This window comes from Dermacentor albipictus, chromosome 1, assembly GCF_038994185.2.
Source record: "Dermacentor albipictus isolate Rhodes 1998 colony chromosome 1, USDA_Dalb.pri_finalv2, whole genome shotgun sequence".
NCBI lineage: Eukaryota > Metazoa > Arthropoda > Arachnida > Ixodida > Ixodidae > Dermacentor > Dermacentor albipictus.
Window position 1 is genome coordinate 195,514,895 of NC_091821.1, and position 15,608 is coordinate 195,530,502.

Here is a 15,608-nt window from a genome sequence, read left to right on the forward strand (position 1 = left end):
CTTCACACATCCATCAAAGCGTACAGAGAATGACATTGAATTGGAAAGGCTTCGTGCACTACGTCGCCGAGCTGAAAGGAGGTACAGGCGCACGAAGTCAATTCTTGACCTCAGAGAAGCTCGGCGCATGCAAAAGAAGATCAAACGCCGTATGGATAAGCTAGCGGATCAAAGATGGAAATGTTTTTGCGACTCACTAGAGCCCCGCAAGCCATTGTCCTGTGTATGGCATACCCTACGGGGTCTTTGCTCAAGTCCCCAGCAACGACACCCATTCAACGCCCTTGCTCTCTATCAAAAACGCTGTGAGATAGACGTCGCAGAGGAATTTTGTGCGAACGTCGCCGGCGGCACAGTTTCAGTCCCTGACATGGCTTTAGGCAACATCCCCGGACCACGAGATGCAAGTATGGACGCTCCTTTCTCTATGGAAGAGCTAGAAGCTGCTATGGCGCTCTGTAAGTGTTCGTCTTCACCGGGGCCCGATGGCATAACATATACTGCTTTGCGCCACCTAGGCAGAGAAGCACGAAGAGAACTCCTCAGCATTTTTAATAGTTCATGGCAAGATGGTGTCGTCCCACAGGAATGGAAACGCAGCCGTCTGGTACCGCTTCTAAAAGCAGGAAAGTCACCGCTCGAACTGGCATCCTATCGGCCTATAGCTCTTGCCAGCTGCGTCGGGAAGCTCATGGAACGTATGATCCTCATGCGTCTCGAATGGTACCTTGAACACCACAAGATTTACCCTGACTCTATGGCGGGATTTCGACGGGGTCGTTCATCGATTGACAATGTCATCGATCTAGTAACATCTGTGGAACAACAAAAATATCGGAAGCGATTATCAGTAGCACTCTTTCTTGACGTGAAAGGCGCTTACGACAACGTTTTCCATCAAACCATTCTAGACGCACTTTTGACAATTAAACTAGGAGGACGAGTATATCGATGGGTCAGTAACTACTTGACACAAAGGTCCTTGTTCGTACGAACGGAAGATGGTCCGACTACCGACCACTACACATGCCGAGGCGTTCCCCAAGGTGGTGTTCTAAGCCCTATTCTTTTCAACCTCGCGCTTCTTGGGCTGGCCGAATCCCTACCGGAAACAGTGAGTGTTTCAATATACGCCGACGACATCTGCATCTGGACATCAGCGGTCACTCGCCTGCAGGTTCGCGCACGGCTACAGAAAGCAGCAACACAGGCATCTGACTACCTTCACGCACAAGGCCTTACCATCTCAACAGAAAAATGTGCGTTAGTCGCTTTTACGCGAAAAGCGATGACTCCTTATCCGGTATGCATCAATGGTCAGCCTATCTCCTACAAGAGAAGTCATCGGTTTTTGGGCGTCATTGTAGACCGACACCTTACTTGGAGCCCTCATGTTGCCCACTTAAAGAAGAAGCTCACATCTATTGTTCACGTCTTCAAGTTCATCGCTGGCAAAACATGGGGATCGTCAGTGGGCTCCATGCTACAGTTATATCGAGCACTGTTCATCGGATTCCTACGCTACAGTTCTCCCGTGCTTGCTAAAACATGCAAGTCAAATCTTCGAGAACTTCAGAGCGTGCAGGCGCAGGCACTACGTGTTTGCCTAGGCCTTCCGCGCAGCGCCTCAACAGCTGGAACCATTGTAATGGCTCAAGACCATCCGATCACGACTTATATTATTACCGAAACGCTTAGAGCCCATGTTCGTCATGTTTCACGGATGCAGTCAAGCTCTCTTGCGTGCCTGCCGGAACGACGACCACAGGCGTCTTTCTCCAACAAGGTCAGCATCCATCGTGCCTCCTTACCATCGGGTTTCACACCCTCTGCACGTTCAACCTCACCTTTGTGGTGTTTAAAACAACCTCAAGTGCGTCTTACGGTTCCAGGAATACGAAAGAAGACCGACCTGCCTACCTTGGCCTTGAAGCAAGCAGCTCTGGATTGTTTGCACACTTTCTACTTTGATCGAATACACATATATACGGATGGCTCTTCCACTCAGACCAGCTCCACCAGCGCAGTGGTCATACCATCACGATCACTAAGCATCCAATACAAGATTTCTCATTTGACAACATCGACTGGTTCGGAGCTTGTTGCCCTCCGAGGTGCCGTTGATTATATTAATAACCAACCGGCTAATCGGTGGGCTATATTCTGCGATTCCAAGGCGGCCTTACAATGTCTTCTGGCATCTCTTCGTCGCGGGTCATGTGAACAACTCGTGTCGGAGATACGAGAAATGCACCATATCATGATCGCGAAAGGACACGACGTCGTGTTTCAGTGGCTGCCTGGTCATTGCGGTATCTCCGGCAACGACCTCGCTGACGAAGCTGCTAGAAAAGCACACGAAGGAGCAACCCTTGTTTCAATACCTTTATCGCGGACCGACGTAGCCCAATACTTAGGCAAGCTAGCGCACTCTTTGACATTGGAGAAGTGGCACACATCTGAATTCACTCACAACCGCTTGCATTCCCTCGATCCCTCTATGCAACTGCGGCTGTTACCAGGTCTTCCGCGAAATGAGGAAACAGTGCTGTGCCGCTTACGTTTGGGAGTCGCATTCACAAATGCTTATGCATTTCTGATTGGAATGGCTGATAGCGCCGAGTGCAATGCCTGCGGTGTCGAGGAAACCATAGAACACCTACTGTGCTACTGCCCATCTTATGAAAACGAAAGGCAAGACCTCTGCACAGCTCTCAATCAGCTAGATGGGAAGCCGTTCACCTTTAAGAAGATCTTGGGACCATGGCCTCGCATATCGCAGCTACAAAAGGCCACAAAAGCGCTGCTGCGATATTTGAAAGCGACCGGATTGAGTGAGCGCCTGTGATTCGGACTGAGTGACCGACTGATATCTCCAGTGTACTTTCTCTTCTTTTCATCTTTCCGTCCCCCTTTCCCTTTCCCCAGTGTAGGGTAGCCAACCGGGCTCAGCCCTGGTTAACCTCCCTGCCTTTCTTTTATCATTTTTCTCTCTCTCTCTCTTGCCGTGTTCGTAGAATGTGCATTACGCCAGCAGCGAAAACATCTTTCTTTAAGCTGCACACCTGTACCCTGCCAGTTAAAACGTGACTTCAGGAAGAAGGATAATTTGTACCCTGGAATACAAATTGTCGACTTTTCAATCGACCTGAGACAATAGAACATTGCTTTATACTTTGTCGTGACGCATTTCATTTTTGGGACATTTTTACAAAGAACTATCCAAAAAGCCCTTCCTCTCACATATTATGGTATCCGGTTCCTTCCTTTCAAAAAGACAGCTAGTAATACACCATATGATTTGCTTATGTTATTAGGACTTCATTCATTATGGAGAAGCCGAATGATCGACAGACATGCAGAGCCACCTCGCTAGACGAGGTGTATCTTTCGAGAAGAGACTGCTGAAGTGGGTAGTGTGGTTGCTACCTTTGATCCGGTACATGAACGGATTTCGCGTCTGGACGCTCGTGTTTGTTTTCGCGAATTTTGGACTTTCATTGAACTGAGTACCATGTTTTCATTTGTTTCTCACGTTGGTTCAAATGTGATGCAACAATATTGGTTTTACACTACTCATAATTATATGCAATAAAGAAAAAAATGACAGTGGCTGAATCGGTTAGCATGGTGGTCTCGCAACCCGTAGGTGGGTGGTTTGAATCCGCAGCCCGACAAGCAATTTTTATTTTCGCACGGTTTGGGTTTTTTCGTACGGCAACACCGACGCCGACTCGAGTGAGGCAATACAAGCTTCGCTAGAAAAGGAAGACGAGCTGAGCTCGTCAAGAGCGTGCTTGCATAAAAGACGAACGAAGAGCTTTGTGTTTTTCATGCGGGCCTGAAGGCGGTTTGAACTCCTGTGTTGCTTCGAACTTCTCCCACATGGCGCCCTTTATTTTATGCGTGTCGTAAATAACCTCAGATGGTGTAAGGAGCTGTTGGAAAGTGAAGCTGTGAGCACAGACTCACTTAAGTGCAGCGAAGCCCACCTTCGTTACAGCTTAAAATTTGTATTCCTAGTAAATTTCACCTTATTGACATAAATTTTTTGCATAGTGTTGCTTTACATGATGATCAGAATCATTTGCACCTGAAGTTGGGAGCGCACACTCAGCTGCATGCAGTGAAGCCCGGCTCCGTTACTGGGTAAAAAAAAAAGAATGTTTCCTAGTAAAATGCCCTTTACTGACAGAACTATATATATATATATACATTTTTCTTTCCAGCCTCCAATGTTCTGCGCACGCACAAGAAATGTGTTCGCACTACTAGTTCGGAAATCTTCGCTTTACAATCGTCGTGAAAAGCTTTTGAGCAGCTGTCCTTTATTTTATGATGCCATTAGTTTTGTCGTTACGACGAGCTTTCACATCGGGCCTCTGAAGGAAGCAAACATCCGCAATATGGCAATTAGCAGCACTCTAAGTACAGACTGATCCTTTGTACTATGACTATATTTTGGACGGAGAAGCTGACTCCGGAATTCACTGACGTTTGCGGACGGCGTACTCTTGTGAAGTTGCCCAGCCTCGATGATGTGAGCACGAAACGTTCTTCTCCGCTTCACGTAGCTTCGTCTTTGGCTTCTTACAAATAATAGTATAAATAAAGAGAATACGCAGGGTGCACGTCACCAGAGACTGGCAGGACTTCATTGAGCCATTTAAAAAAAGAATGATAAAACAGGAGACACGAAACACGGTGTACCCTTTCACCTGCTGCACTACGTGAGAGCAAGCCTAATGAGCGGTCGTATAAGAGGTTTGTGAGCGTAGCTGTAATGCTGATAGGCAGCCGCAGCCTTAACAGTAACTACTCAGTGTAACTTAAGATAAACATTGCAGCGTTTGAACCTGACAGATCAATACATTACAAACTACGCGAGCGCATCAGAGCGGAACAGCGCGCGGTATGAAACAGGAAAACGTGAACGCCGGCAGTACCACCGCGGATTCAGGGCACGTGTTCCTGAGAAACAGGACCGCCTTATCGGCGCCATATAATCGTGCATGCAGAGAAGACAAAAATCTCCTTAGTTTAATCAAACTGGTCGTACCGACGGATACAAGCAACTGCTCCAGTCTCAACCGTATAACTGATGCCGAAGATGACTCGCCGCCTTTATTACCCCTTAAACTCGGTCTTTTTGCCCCGAGCTACTTTATTCGCTCCTGGTTTTCGTATCGTTGGTGTCCCTTGGTAGTTAAATTAAACCCGCCGCAGCCGACAAGGCACTGTCCGGTAGCAAGAACGGAATAGGCAAACAAGCGTGGTTTGTTTTGTTCAGAATTTCCGCGCGCTTAAACGCAGCGGGAAGGCCGAACGGAAACGGCGAGTGCTCATCAAAGAGGGCGAGCGGGCCGCAGACGGGCGACAAAAGCAGTCCGAGGAAAGCACAGCTCTAGGAATGAGCAGTTCCTCAGCGGCCTGCATGCAAAGTCGTGCGTGCAACGCGATGTGAGCAACTGGTGTACACGCGTCCCGCAAGGCAGGTCCGCTTTATATAAGCACCGATACTGATCGACGAGTCGACTATGCATCTTGTGCCCGTGTCTGCATTATATACTGCAATAGCACCTAATGCCCTCTCTTTATTTCATCGCCTTGGACCTCGTCGTAGCAAAATCCATCGCGCCACTAAGAAGAAGCAAGATTCCCACCATTCCCCAAATCAAGCCATCACTGAAGACGATGTGCGATTCCTTTTTCCTTACTATAAGCTGATCCAGTCCTTCGCGTCCGAAATTTCTTATACGCGTATAACTTTCCCGCCGAAAGTTTCGATCGTCATTAAAACAGCCGGAACAGAAAGTGGCTCGCAATATGTTGCGCCTTGTATTATACAGCAGAAAATACTGAGATAAATAATCTCAGTATTCAAAGAAAACGTTTAGTAAGTTAAAAAAGAACGGAAAAAAAAACCCCCGGCTTTTTCGAAATATAAGCGCCGATGTATAATATTGCAACTTTTTCCTCTTCACAAAGAGATTAATTTATACTACTGACTGCTTAAGCCAAAGACGCTAAACAGAGAGACACATGTAACGCAATATCATGATTGTTCATCGTTCCGAATAAACGAGACTAGTGATGTGACAGTGCATGGTAGACTAGGGACTGAGAAAAAGATTCTTTCAGAACATCAGAAACAGTGTCGAAATCTTTGTTCTCGCTTTTGGTGCTGCTGGGCTGCTCGTTAATTATTAAACATTAAAGAAGTTGAAATTGTTGTGCTTCCTATCATAATTAGTTTACAGTGTACTCCGGTACTCACTAGTCTATCCACTTAACAAATTTCCTGTATAGGAAACTTGACATTAAGTACCATGGGCCAACAGCCAAAAAAAAAAGTCGATCATAAAAATTTAAATCATAAAATGCTATCATGCATACCAATGAGAGAAAGGATTTATAGAAAGGCAGACAAGTTAACCAGAGGTAGTTCTGGTTGGCTACCATGCATCGGGGAAAGGTAGTGCGGGGATAGAACGAGAAAGAGAAGACCACAAACGACGCAAAGCTTCGAGTAAGAAGTCACATGCAAATGACGCAAGGTCACAAATGACGTAAAGCTACACATGCACGACGTCTTGGCTCCCATACGTTCACAATCCCGTTGGGCTTCTTGTATAGTTGTCGTCTTTAGTCGGTGTCCCTATTTACCCTTGACTATGATGCATCAATTTCTGCCGCAGTAGTATGGACACGTTTCTCAAAGTGTGTCATGTAGAGCCTTAGGAATTGAGCAGCGCAGATATAAACCTCTGCGCTGGGTTACTCTGGGGGCGCTGGGCTAGAACTTTTTTTTCTTATATTGGACGCCATAGAAAGCACTCTAGAAGCACAGGCCTAGGATTGCCGTTCTAATAGTGCACACCAAGGAAAGCAAGCTGGAAGCAGGGTAAGTTACTTCGGATTTATATTTCTCTTTCTATTCTTTCTTTTCCTTTGCAAACTATACCGCACTATTTCCTTAAACTTACGTGAAATTAATTTTTCAGTTTCCATGGGCTATTCCATTTTGCTTCCGAAATCTTCGTTTTTCCATTTTTTTCAGTGACTATATAAAAACGAAAACGTGCCAGCTGTATTTCGCGCAACTCGTGTAAGGAGTACACCCCTTGTCTTGCACATAACCTCTATATAGATTTTCCTGTTTTCTTCCTTCTGGTGCAACAATTTATAATATATTATCAGTCAATATAGCACGTTATGAGTCTCATAGAGAAAGAGATTAAGAGAGAAACGAGGAAAGGCAGGAATGCAGGAAAAGCGGACAAGACGCGCTGCTATCACGAAACATACGCAGCTATGGCGGGTCACGAACGATTGTGAACGTATGCCATCCAAGATGCGCGCGCATGCAGCTCTGCCCTGTAGGTTGGTGGGTGCGTGGGTGGGGATGCTTGCACGAATTAATCGAGCATGCTTCCCCCCCCCCCCCCCCCCCCCGCTAACACAGGCACACATGCACGCGCACGCGTTTAGGCTCGCATATGTTCACAATCGTCTTGTGTTTCTTGTATGGTAGTCGGTGTCCATAGTAACGTTTGGCCATAATGCGTCCGGAGCCGAAACGATTGAAAAGCCCTTGAGTCCACTAGGAGCGGTTGCAAGCAGCAGGCTTACGGCAACTCCATTTCACTTGAGACGAAAACGAAAGTACTTGTTAAATCTAAAATAAAATAGCTCGCCTGGCAAGGAAAAGCCCGCCTAAAATAAATGTTGTATTTCGCCGAAAAAAGAAAGATAATACAAGAAAATATCTTGGCCCTTCGAAGACTACACTGAACACATGGCTGTACAATGTTTGTGCACAGCGATGGCAGTGGCTTCCATGCGTAAAATATGGCGCAGTGAGCGCGCGTAAATTTCAGGCATATGGCATCGTGTCCGTTTCGTTACAGGATAGCGACAACAGCGTGAATGCAAGCTCAAGCGGCGACACGAAATGATAAATGAAGAAACCCGTGATAGGACCCTTGCGATCTCTAGCGGTAATTTATCCAGGCGCCTTTAGCTTTTGTCGTGCTCGAGCTGACTTTTGACTGTTCAAGCTCGAATTACTTCCTCGAAAAGAAAAAAAAAAGAAAACTTATTCGCTAACCTTGTTATGCTTCTCTGCTTCTCCTCTAAGCACGCTCACACACTGCGGTCATAATGGTACAGACAGAGGGGAGGACGGGGATGCGGAAAAGGAGGTTTGAGAGAAAGGAAACGGGAGAAGACGTGCGCGTCCTCCACACTGCGCCGTGCTAGACTCCGAGCCGCTGACACAGGGGGCAGAGGGGTGATTATCACCTCGCTCTTCGGACGACGGCAACAAGAGCGGAGCACCTGCGCTCGGCAGGAATCCCAGCGCTGGGCTCCGCGGCGCGCCCATTTAGCGCCGTGGCAAGGGCGCGCGCGCGTGCGCCAGGCACGTGGGCGCCCCAAACGAGCGCGCGCGCGAAAAGGAGGCGCGCCATCGTTCGTCTCCGGGCGGCATCATCGGCGATTGAGAGTGACGCAGGCCGCAAGAGCAGCAGCTGCCACGCAGACAACGGAAGCGGGAGGAAATGAAAGCGCCCGGCGGAGGGCGGCTCGGAGACGCCAAGAAATTGCGAATTGCTCTGATTGCTGGCAATGAGCAGCTCAAGAGAGACGATTTCCTTAGCGATATCGTGCGCCTCTGGCCTTGGGGCCAATTAGGGGCGCAAAGCAAGCTTGGCTTTCATTTCGGCCCGTCGCTCCTCCTGCCGCCGCCGGCGGCGGCGTCTGTGTGTGCGCGTGTGTATACGCGTCGCGAAATCCCTCCAGCACCCGAGCGCTCCTTTATGACGCGCTTCCTCAGAGCGCCGGCTCGTCGTGCGGCTTCTCAAGTGGCGACACATTATGCGCCCACAGAAGGCGACTGCCGAACGGAAGGAGCCCCATGTGCGCCGCAGAGGGGCCGAGAAAGTAACGAGCCAAAATCTGGCCGACTGAAAAGGCGAGTGGCGCACAGAAGCAGAATATTTGTTTATCTTTGCTCGCGAGATGACGCGGATGACACAATCAGACACGGACGAATTAATCTTTTTTTTTTCCTCTCTCTTCCGTGACAGATAGCGAGATAGACAAATCGGAAATGTGCGGACAACCAAAGCAGGGCCTGCGAATGCTCGCTAAGGCTTTAAAGATCCCTGCGCCGGAGTGTGCTCTGTCGCCAGAGAGGTTAAGCTATTTGCACTTTTTCCTCCGGCACGGAATCGCGATCTTCAAATTCAGCGCGAAAACAGGAACATCAACGGTGTCAACGAAAAGAAAAAAAAAAAATAAACAGTAGCCCACGCCGACAACTCAACAGCGCCAGAACGCTGAAAAGCCGCCTCAGCAGCCGGATATATTGATTTCGCTCGTTCCGTCCGCGCTGTTTTTTCTTATTGCACTATAGACGTCGCTTACTCGATCCTTCTCCCTGTTCACACAAATAGCACACTTTCCTTCTTTTGTGCCGCTCCGATGTTTGAACCACTGGACCCTTCCGTTTTCTCGTCCCCACCAGTGCACGAGAAAAAAAAAAAAAATGCCGCCAGAAGTGTAGCCTCCTTCCATCGCTCCCACTTTTCCTTTAAAACAAAAGGAACGGCGGAATACAGCAGGACGATGAGAAAAAAATAACACGCACACACAGATCACGAAAGACAGCAGCAAAGGTTAAAGCGCCGGGGAAGGAAGCGCTCAAATTTTGACGGTAGGCGGAGCAGAGCGCGGCGAGTGCATGTGCCGTCGTCGGTTCTCCCCTGTTCACTTGAGAGAGTCCGACCAATCCTGCATTCTAGAGTGCCAATGGCGTACATCTTTGGTTCCTTTCAGCTCTCATGCTCCGTACTTCCCCGTCCTCCGATCCTCTTTGGGATACCGCTTAGAGCTGCTGGCTAGCGGGAAAAATTAGTCATCGATCTTTTAATTTTTCTCGTGCCACCGCCCGCGCCCTCTTTCTCCGTTCCTCCCTTCTTCATTTCTCCTATTCTTCACATTCCACTCTCGTTCGCCTCGGTCTCTGGGCGCTTTGAGGACGCTCCTTTTTCGCCCCCTCGCCGTCTACTCTCATTGCTCCGCTTGATTTTCTGCGCCCACCACTCGCCGCTGCTGCCCCTTCTTTCTCGGCGCAGCAGCCGGCAATACAGCCCGAACGCCGGTCTCCCTTCAGAAAAACCATACAGCCATCACCCACATGAGCGTACATATGCGACGCACGCACGGGCCCTACACATATATGTGCCCAATACGAAAAAGCCCGGCAGCCCACGCACACATACAAAGGACGAATGCGCAGAGACAGAAAAACCGAGGGCACAGGCATAAAACCAGAGCCCGCAGCGTCTCCCTTCTAATATACGGTCCCTATAGGCACCCCCCCCCACCCCATCCTACTTCTTCCTCCACCTCTTCTTCCACTCGCATCTCTATATACGCTTTTTTTTTATCGCTCTCTCTCTTCTCTCGACTAAGTCGCGTAGCCCGCTTGTCGTTCTAGCACTAGATTATTCTTCGTGTGTTTATTTCGTCTCCACCCCTGCCAGCACGTGTTTTCTTCTTTTTGGGGCGAAAAATGTGGAAAATGGAGAGCCGCCTTTCTGCTCGTCTTTATGCGCTTATATATATTTTTTTCTTCCTTTTTCTCGAGCGTTTGTCGATGGCCGGGGACCGCGCGCCAGCCCCCGCCCGCGTCTCTCCACCGGCTAGCACGCAGACGGCCCGCTCTCCCTCATCCGCCGTCCTCTTTCTTCGCCACCGGTGACGTCATGCGGCCCCCGCCGCATCTTTCCCAATATTTCTCCTCCGGCGTCTCCTCCCGACAGACAAAAACAACAAAAGAAGCATTAATGTTTTCTTCCTGCCCAAGCGAGCAAAAAGAAGAAAAAAAGGGGGCAGAAAGAAGAAGAAACGAGAGAACACGCGGCTCTCCTCGCAGCCGTAGAGGAAACGGGCTCCGCCGACCCGTCTGCCGGGTTCGAACATCGAGGAAAAGCCGCCACGTGTTTTTGTAAACACAGACCGTCACGTGGAAGGGAGAGGTCGCGCAGCTCGTAATTCCGTTAACTATGGTTCATTAGCTAGCTTCGCAAAAACAGACAAATCACAAAACATTGAGGAAAAAAAAGAAAAACAAAAGAAACTTGAGAGAGACAAAAGGCGGAACGGAAGAAAAATGGAATCACGATTGCTTTTTTTTTAATGCGTATTATATTTGTCGCATTCCTATTCCTGCTTCTAGTGATAAATATCGTTAGTTTCCTCAATGCAGCATTTAAAGGTGATAAACGGGCTAGCTGATTGACAAAGTAGTGGACCGGATATTCAAGCCGTTAAAAAAGATGTTGCGTTATTATTTTTTTACTTTTTGAATATATAGTGCATTCTATAATATAATGCAGATGCCATGAATACAGGCGGCGGCTGTACTGCCACTCCATGGCAGTGTATCGATATACTTCGAGACCACAGCTTCCTTGAGTGCTTTAGTACAGCTTTAACTGGGCAGTACGTTTTGTGTTGCCGCCTTTAGTTGTAATGTATCGAAGCGGAGAAATCATTAACACTCACTTTACTCGGAATCTTCTAAAACGAGTATCTCCTTGTGCTGGCATGACGGAACTGGGCCGAAAGAGTCGACGAAGATGCTTGTGAATGTAACAGAAGCAAACGACAGCTGTTGCAAAGAAGTGCATACATCTGACGGACGGTGCGCGAAAGTCGCACCGCGGACAACCGCTGCGGGGCTGCACCAACGCTCAGCGAAGGGCGGGCAAAGGCGGCGCCGAGGCGGAAAGCCCCCTGGGCGACATGTCGCGGTCAAACAGTCAATTTGGAGCCGCGAAACAGCTGCGTTTACGCCCATTGCCAGCGCGGCTGGGGAAAGGAGCACCAGGCAGGGCGGCAATAACAGTTCCAGGAGCGGGCATCGCGGCCGGCCACACCGAGGCCGCACACCCGGGAAGGAGAAATTCCCAAGCGGGGAAACGATCGAGACCAAACCGCCGCGGTCGGCGAACTCATAGCATCGCAGATTGTCGCATCGCAAATACCAGGCGATGGCAGCACCCGCAGCTTGGCAGCAATTGGTGGTAGGGAGTGAGGGGCAAGGAGAGGGAGGCTGTACCAGAGCGGCATGCGGCAGCAGCGCGAGACAAAAACAGAGCGGTCAGCTGCTGAGGCGCGCTCCGCCAAGACGGCACCGCGGTTCATGACAGCGTTTGCGACAGGGCCACCGAGTTCTCTACGACTGCACATGCAGTATCGGGCCGAGGCTCAAGTGAAACAAGCAAGACAGATTTTTTGTTTTCATTCTTTTCTGCACGGCAGAACTTAGCGGCGCCCCGAGTAACAAATCTGCACAGTTCACGCAGCCAGCGACGCGGAATAATTTGGGGATAAGAATACCTCTGAAGAGCAAATAATTCGAATAGCAGAGAAGCGCGTCACACGCAATAGCAGGCGAAGGAAAGGGCACATTACTGTAGTCAGACAAACACACACCATGGCGCGCGGGTATGCGTGGTCGAGGGTCTTGCCACGCCACTAAGCGACAGCCACTAGCTTCCCGACGGCATAACGCCTGTGTGCTTCAAGAGCCGCCTCTTATCGGCGTCCGCGTAAAGCCAGGCGTGGTCGTTGATAAGCGACGGCCGTCAGCGCGCATGCACGTGTGTTCCGTGCAGTCGCAGTCAACATTTTTGCCTGTTAAAACCCGTCACTCGACTTCCTTGACGCCTTTACCCACTTCCAGTCAACAGAGCATCAAGGCATCGGCTGCTGCACCCTTTCCTTTGGCTGCGAATGTGCAGCCGTCTTCACACTATCGTTGCTTTCGCTGCAGCGCAGGGGATACAGCGGGCAAGCGCCAGCCTCCGTACGCTCTTCACTCAAATAACAAAAGGCTGTGAAGCGCATGCTCCGCTTGCTCGGTTGATCTATAGACACTCACGTAGCCGTCTCGCACGCGCGCGGGCTTTCTTCGGTTGCTAATTCTCCCCCCCCCCCCCCCCCTTTATTCTGCACAGCCACAACTGCAAGGGACAAAACCATTAGGGCAGGCTGATGAAACTGCGGAGCGCCTCGAGATCCAACGACGGCGGCGCCTGTGCCGTCTCCTGCAGGCCAGCGAGGAAGCTAAACAAAAGCGGTCTTTCACGCAGGCCGAGAGATTCGCATCGGAGCCTGGAAACGCGGCGTCGTTTAAACACGTGCCCACGTGAGATCCGCGACGAAAGAACGAGAATCGAGACGACGACGCATCCGAAGCAACGCTGGAAGAATACAATCTGGCGCCGCATCTTGCAACGCGCGCGGCTCCGCCATTTCCTTTCTGTCCTTGTGCGAGGTTTTCAGGCGCTTTCATTAGCCGCAACGCGCTCGCCCAGACTACCTATAATTTGGAAATCAGATTCGTGGCGCTCTTAATGGCCTTTCTTGAGCTCGCATCGCCTGGGCGACGGGAGATCAAAAGCCAAAAGAGAAGGCAGCCTCTAGCGACAAACTGAGAAAATAATAAGGACAAGACGGCGATAAAAGGCGCATAAAAGAGGATGGCAGCAAAGCGCAGATAGCGTGCGCAGTCAACGCCATAACGGACCGAGGAAGTGAACGAGAGGGCCGAAACAAGAAAGCGAAGAGGAGGAAAAGCAGGCAGTGCCTGATAAAGTTGTTACGTCGCGCCAGCCATGTTGGGCGCCACACCGTCGTTCTCTCCTCGCTTGAGGGGACGTCAGGCGCGAACGCTCGCATGGCGCGCTTTTGCGCTTGTGTTCCCGTCAAGCTGCTTGCCCTTTGTAGCCGTCGAAATAGCCGCTTTTTTTTAAACAAAAAATTGCATGAAAAACAACAACAACAAGCGATTACGCAATTCAGCGCTTTGATCAGTGTCCGAGAGAACTATTTCACTGTGCGACGCAATACTCAGCTTAACGTAAAGAGACATCCCTTTATTTCTATCGCACTATGCGGTTCCTCTAAACGGCCACACAGCAATGCACGTCCTGCTGGAACAACTGTAAAATATTTGCGGCAAATGTTATAGTTTCTAAAACAACGCGCATTCGCACGTCGTACTTCTTTAAATACATTTCTAGACGAGCTGCAGATTCTTGTTTGTACGGGTCAAGTGTTCTGATGCGCTAGATCAATAACACCACGCTGTTGTGGTCGCGACAGAGTGCAATTGCGCTCGGATTATTACTACTACGAATATATATGAAAAAGCAGTGCCTTTATTAGTATTATTATCATTGTCTTCATTGTAGCGCGTGTAATTCTTCATTGTATTGTAAATATTGACAGTACATCCATTCCTGTAATGACCCTTCGGAGGTTAACAGTACCAGTACACAAACAAAAATATAATCATTGATACACGGGTATAGTTTACACGCGTAGTTTTTACATGCTTATTTATGGGTTACTCGTCCCATTATTTGACTAAGATGACGACAAACAATAAATGCGCAAATATGGTGCATCATCTGCGCTCTAGCAAGCAGACGTGAGCTACACAGGGAGACGAAAATCGGCTCCAGCAGAGGCAAAAAGAACCTTACAGAACGTGGAAATGTATGTATGCATACAAGCGTGGGCCGTTAACATATACAATTGCTGCTTCTCACGAGTGGAAAATACGTCGTGAAAATTTCCACATGCTCTAAGCGGCTGCCACACAAAGCCAGAAAGAAAGCGTGGGAGAAAGACGAAAGAGAACACAGAAAAGATATGTGTCCTCTCAAATGACTGCGCAACATGGTGAAAGGGCCATTGGTATGTATCACTTGACGCCCTCTGCCCAAGACGCCACCACGCGCCGTCTGTACGCGCAGCTCTCTTTGCAGCATCGGTATAAGAAAAAATGCGGAGGCTTGCTGGGCTGGTGGGAGGGCACTCAATGAGTCAATAAAGAGCGTACAAAATACATCACAATAAAAGACAGATGTTAAGGGCTTTGCCCACTGCGAGTTTGCAAATGAATTTAAACCAGCAGTGATGATTACAAAAGTCGCATTTCTGTACATATACCTGCAGAAACAGAAATCTTACTTTCTTTTGCTCGAGAAACGACCTGTACCTTTTTTCTTCATTTTTATACAAACAATGCGGTCGCGATCGGCGGGAAACAATGCCTAACTCGCTCTTCAATTTTAGGACACCGGTCCGCCGTTCTATCTTAATCACAATTACAGTGTCCGCTTCGACCCAGAAATATCGCGTTTGACAGTTGATAAGATGAAAAATACGCGCCTTTCAGGTTTACGCAGTGCACGGAATCGAAAGAAAGCCATGACGGCGTTCGTTTCTATCGTCACTGATCGTTATGCTTGTTTGCCTAAGCGTAATGCGCTGCCCACGCAAATCCACTTTCGTACGGTCCCCGAACGCCGCGTAGAAGAATCTTGTCCTTTTAATTCTTGTAAGTCGACAGAATCAATCCCGCACGAACAAGAAGCAATCGTAATCTTATCGGGTCTATAGACGTACATGCGCAATCACTGCAGCGCAAGCTGTGCGAAATAATATAGAAAATTTGGCTCGAATTTCACTCTCACTAGCTACATGAGCAATTTCGCTGATCATTTTCGCGTTATCAACTTTAG

At 49.0% G+C, this 15,608-nt stretch overlaps 1 protein-coding gene across 3 annotated transcripts in view; it reads right to left on the reverse strand.

The window, feature by feature from the left end:
- Positions 1-15,608, reverse strand: part of zfh2 (Zn finger homeodomain 2) — a 343,365-nt gene that overhangs the window by 241,580 nt on the left and 86,177 nt on the right. The window lies entirely within an intron of this gene.